The following is a 6000-nucleotide window of genomic DNA, read 5'->3' as shown; positions in this document are numbered from 1 at the left end:
TGTTGAAGTTGGGCCTTGAGTTCTTCTTGCTCCAAAATTGCCTTGAAGCAAGGGCCATGTGTTCATGATAGGCATACTTTGTATCTTCGAGGTTGCTCTCCTCTTCTTCCTCTTCGTCCTCTTCCTCCATACTAACCTTGGCTTTTAGAGCAAGGTTGGGTTTCTTTACTCTTTTAGAGTGAAGTACCGCATTGTCGGCGGTCTTGTCCAAGATGCTCATAGCAACGAACTCATCCAACACATCACTTGAGGACAAGGTGTGGAAGTCCGGCCTTTGACGAATGACGGAGGACATGGCTTTGTGGTAGGGCATCATTGCCTTGAGGAATTTGCGCTTGATCCAATTGTCATCCATGTCCTTGCTTCCATGATCTCGGAGCGAGGCCGTGAGTTTGGTTACCCTCCGATAGAGCTCACGAGGTTCTTCATCTTCTTTCATTGCAAACTCATCGGCTTCATCTTGCACCACTTCATAGTTGGAGCGTTGAATGCTTGCGCTTCCCCGGTAGAGGGAAACCACTTGGCGCCAAGCATCTTTTGCCAAGGAGTAAGGCCGGAGATGAGGAAGGTCTTCCAGTGGGATAGCTTCTTGAATGATGAAGAGAGCATTCTCATTGAATTGATTATCCACAGCTTCTCTAGGAGTGAAGTTGCTTTGGTCATGCGGATAGAAACCTTCTTCAATGATTCTCCAAAGGTTAGTGTTCACATGATTTAAATGACGCTTAAAACGATAGACCCAAGAGTCAAATTCAACATTCTTCTCAATCTTAGGGGCCGGCCCGGCATGATTCAAATGAGTGGAAGGGAGAGGTCCACCATAGACAAGTGGAGGTTCCACATGGGCAAAGATGCCGGTGCCACTCTTACCACTAGTAGGAAGGGCTTTCTCGCTAGTAGCTTCCCCCTTGTCGGAGATAGCATCCGTCACCTTGTTGGTGGGATCACCCACTTTCAACGGTGCGGTGGAAAGTTTAAGCTCTTCTAAGAAATCTTTAAACATGCTTTTGACCTCGGTCGTCATGGAGGTTTTCAATGTGTCCAACGCCACATTGAACTCCTCATGAGAGACCGCGGTTCCCCCATCTCCCGTAGAAGATACCGGATTTGCACCGGAGTGCTCCTCCTCACCTTCTACGACATCAACCATACTCTTCGGACGGTAAAGTCCTTAATAAAGAGACGAGGCTCTGATACCAATTGAAAGGATCGATATAGTTGACTAGAGGGGGGTGAATAGGCAACTAACAATTTTTAGCTTTTCTTTAACAATTTAAACTTTGCATCAAAGTAGGTTGTCTAGATATGCAACTAAGTGAGCAACCTATATGATGCAACAAAGATAAGTACACAAGCAAGCAAGAGATATATCACAAATAAGCTTGCACAAGTAAAGGCATGAGATAACCAAGAGTGGAGCCGGTGGAGACGAGGATGTGTTACCGAAGTTCCTTCCCTTTGAGGGGAAGTACGTCTCCGTTGGAGCGGTGTGGAGGCACAATGCTCCCCAAGAAGCCACTAGGGCCACCATATTCTCCTCACGCCCTCACACAATGCGAGATGTCGTGATTCCACTATTGGTGCCCTTGGAGGCGGTGGCCGAACCTTTACAAACAAGGTTGGGGCAAACTCCACAACTCAATTGGAGGCTCCCAACGACACAACGAAGTTTCACCACAATGGACTATGGCTCCGCGGTGACCTCAACCGTCTAGGGTGCTCAAACACCCAAGAATAACAAGATCCGCAAGGGATTAGTGGGGGAATCAAATTTCTCTTAGTGGAAGTGTAGATCGGGGCCTTCTCAACCACTCCCAAGCAAATCAACAAGTTTGATTGGCTAGGGAGTGAGATCGGGCGAAAATGGAGCTTGGAGCAACAATGGAGCTTAGGGTTAGAAGAGGTGGTCAACTAGAGGAAGAAGACACCCCTTTTATAGCTTAGAACAAAAATCCAACCGTTATCCACCTACCAGCCCGCGACCAGCGGTACTACCGCCCCAGACCAGCGGTACTACCGCAAGTAGCCCCGGGCGTTCGGTCTTTTCGGTTTGTTCGGTTCGGTCTTTTCGGTCTTCCAAGAATTCGGTCTTCCAGAATTAAAGACCTAAATAATTTCGGTCTTTTCGGTTCTTCACTATTCGGTCTTCGGTCTTTACTATTCGGTCTTCGGTCCCGACCAGACAGACCAAATTAATTTGCTACAACTAATATCAGTGTTACTTCCTGCACCACTACATTCATATTACTTCCTCATGTTACTTCCTATATGGCTGTACCAATACATGTTTACATATGGCAGTAATTTACATTTGACAACAAGTAACAAAGTACCAACAGCAAGTAACAAAGTACCAAAACTTGTTTATATTTGACAGCAAGTAAAAAAGATTCATACGACACAAAGTAAGAAGACATGATTCATGGTCCAGCAACAAGATTCATGCATGCATAATCATTTATATTTGACAGGAAGTAAGAAGATAACAAGCAGCAGCAAACAGGCAAGTAACACCACCACATAGTACTTGACAACATAGTACTTGGCATCATGCAAATCAAGTTCAGTACATGATTTCAATGCAACAGCAAACAGCGAACATAAGATTCCACATAAGTTCAATACTTGACATAAGCAGCAAACCACATAGTACTTGACGTCAACAAAGTACTCTCACTCTCAGTTCTCAATTCTCAAGTCTGGTCACAAATTACAAGCACAAGATAACGAACATAGCACACATTCCACATGATTTCAGTTCAACCATGAGTGGATGTGGATCTCACTTTGTTGGTCGACTTGGCCATGGAAGAAGCAACAACACCACCATTGACCTTGCGCTTTTGCTTCACCTTGTCACCAAATTCTTCAATCAACTCTGCAACAAGTAGATTAATCAAATTCATAATCTTAGTGTTGGTAAGTAATCTTCAATCTACTAAAGTTGACAAGTCATGCATATATATTAGTATGTCGTGCATATAAGTAATCTGCTAGTATGTGATTGGTTTGGTACAAGTAATCTGCTATCATGTATGGACAAGTTGGCTAATTGATTTACCTTTTTCTAGCACTTCTAATTCTTCCAAGTTCTCCTTGATGTCGACAGGATTTGTTGACCTTCTCAGCTAGTCTTGCGTACAAACTAAAGCATGTACCATAAATGTAGTTAGAGATGTCCTAAATTCATCAAGTATGCGTCCACTTGTGCTAAAGGCTGACTTTGAAGCCACCGTTGTAATGGGGATAGCAAGAATATCACGAGCCATATTTGCCAAGATTGGGAACCTAGATGAATTCTCTTTCCACCATCCTAGGATGTCAATTTTTTTGTCAGGGTCTTCAGAGTCTTCGGCAAGGTATTTTTCAAGCTCAGATTTACTACTTGCACTTCCTCCACTATTATTTTGCCGCAACCTGCTTGCAATTAGTTGCTTCATCATACTTGCTCCTCCTCCTTCTAGTGGTACTTGGCTATAGGCTGTTGTTATTGGTTCCGGTGTAGTTAATCTTACTCGGTATTCTTCAAACAAATCACGAACACATTTGTTAACAGCAAACCACACCTTCTCTCCACACTCAGTACCAAAAATTTCCAAAGTAGTCAGCCTAGTGAAATCAGATAGCTTATATCTTGGATCAAGAGCTGCAGCAACAAAAATTAGCAAGTTGAGATTTTCCTTCTCCTTCTCCTTCTTCTTCCCTTTCCCTCTTTCATTCACAATAGGACCCTGCTCCTTCACCTTTTCATTCTCATGCCAAGACCCCCAATATTTATCAAACTTTTCTTTCATCCTCTCTGCCATAGCTTTTTGCAAAGGATCTGTACTGCTCATCTAATTTTGAACCAAAATGTGTACATTGCCAACCTCAAAAAGAAAGTTGTTGGAAGTGACATGAAGTGAGGCTGACACACGAACGGTAAGATTATAAAAATGCCCAAGAAAGGCAGCCATTTTCCTAGCATTTTCCCAATCCATCTCATATGGATACCCAAATCCTCCTTTATCTTCAGACAAGTCTAACGCATACAATGGGTCATCTTCACCATACCTTGTAAACACCTTTGCATAGATGATGGAAGCCTTCAACATTATGTAAGTTGAGTTCCAACGAGTGCATACATCTAGGTTCAAGAATGCCTTACTCTGAACCTTCTCTTCCAATGCTAGCTCCCTGAATTTTTCCAACCGGGAAGTCCCATTCTTGATGTATCGGACAGCAGCTCGGACACGTTTGATTGAAAGTTCAACTTCTTTTAGGCCATCTTGTACAATAAGGTTGACAATATGTGCTGCGCATCTCATATGCAGAAACTTTCCATCGGCTATGCTAGTTTTAGCCTCAACCAAACACTTTCTCAAGTGAACAATGCAGCCATCATTATTGCTCGCATTATCCATGGTGACTGTCATAACTCTCTCTAACCCCCATTCCATCAAACATCTCTGCAAGTTCTTCCCAAGATCCTTCCCCTTGTGGCCCTTCACCATGATGAAATTTATAATCTTCTTATGATATTTCCAGTGTTCGTCAATAAAGTGTGCAGTCACTACCATATAGCCATCTTGCTGCTGAGAAGTCCAACAATCCGTGGTTACACACACACTTCCACAATTCTCTTTGAAAAACTTTTTCAACTTGGAATTCTCATCTAGATAAATTTTCACAGTGTCCCTGGTACAAGTTCTTCTTGATGGTGGACTAAAGCGGGGGCAAGCAACTGAAATGAATTTTCTGAATCCAGATTTTTCACCAAATGCAAAAGGTAGCTCATCCTCTATGACCATTACAGCAAATGCCTTCCTAACTGCATCTGCATCATATCTCCAAGTGCTAATGGCATCTCCCGGAGTTGCTTGCAAAGTGGTCTGATTTGGATCCAATTTCCTATCCGGATTGGGCTTGCATATACCAAAGTGCCTGCGCATTGGTGTTGACCCATTGCATGTTGTAGCGGCTTGAATTGGTCGGTCACAATACTTGCACATTCCTTCCTTCACTAACCCCTTATCATCAAAAACTTTGGTGAAATGCTCCCAGATTTCTGATCTTGACGCCATTTGCTTCCGTCCTTTTGGCTTGTCATCTTGAGTAGCTTCTAGATTGGCACCTTCGACAATATTTGGTTCGGCATCTTCATCTTCAATGATACTACGTAAGACGGACTCGTCACCTCCTGCTGCAGCTGCTGCTTCTGCATCCGCCTCTGCCTCTATACTCATAAATGTGTCATCTTTCTCGTTCAACTCATCATGTTTAGATTCTGATATAGGAAACATCTACAAAAAAAGAGGAGATTGGTCTGTCAAACAACATTGACATGAGCAAATCAGAACATAAAGTGCATATAATCAAGTCCTCCAAATCAGAACATTTTAAAGGTATTGAGCATTCCAACAGCAACTACATCTACTTGAATTTAAACATCACAAAAGCTGAACATCATAGAACATGAACAATATATTGATGCACTTAAATGGACAACAATCTGTACATCACAGATGCACACAAGGAGAAGTAGTAGCTTGCTCACCTTTAGTTGCGAGGTTGAGCACCAGAAGAGGACAGAAGACGGCGAGCCGGCGACCGGTGTGGAAGAGGACGAGTGGTGTGGTGGTGACGAATAGCAGCAGCCAACTGCTACACTGGCGGTGGATGGACGTGCCACGGAGAACGAGCAGGAGGGTCGGGGTTGGCGGCCCGTCGCATAGCAGCACGGCAGCACGCACGGGGCACCGGTCGTCACCTGTCCCTGCCCGGGCCGTGGCTCAGGGTGTCATTCTTCATCAGTCGGGGAGGCGCAGGCGATGTGCGCCTCATTGCGGCGGTCGTCACGTCTCACGGCTCATGGGGCATCGGGCCAGAGCGGCGGCCGGCGGGTGGCGGCTAGGGTTCGTCGAGGGGGAGAAAAGAGGAGGCGAGTGAAGCGGCAGGCGTCTCTGTGCCTCGGGTCCTCCTATGCCTCTGTCTCTGAGAGGTGAGGTGAGGACGGGAGCT

The sequence above is a fragment of the Triticum urartu genome, chromosome 3 (assembly GCF_003073215.2).
Source record: "Triticum urartu cultivar G1812 chromosome 3, Tu2.1, whole genome shotgun sequence".
NCBI lineage: Eukaryota > Viridiplantae > Streptophyta > Magnoliopsida > Poales > Poaceae > Triticum > Triticum urartu.
The sequence above is the reverse complement of the archived record's forward strand: the minus strand, read 5'-3'. Positions refer to the sequence as shown.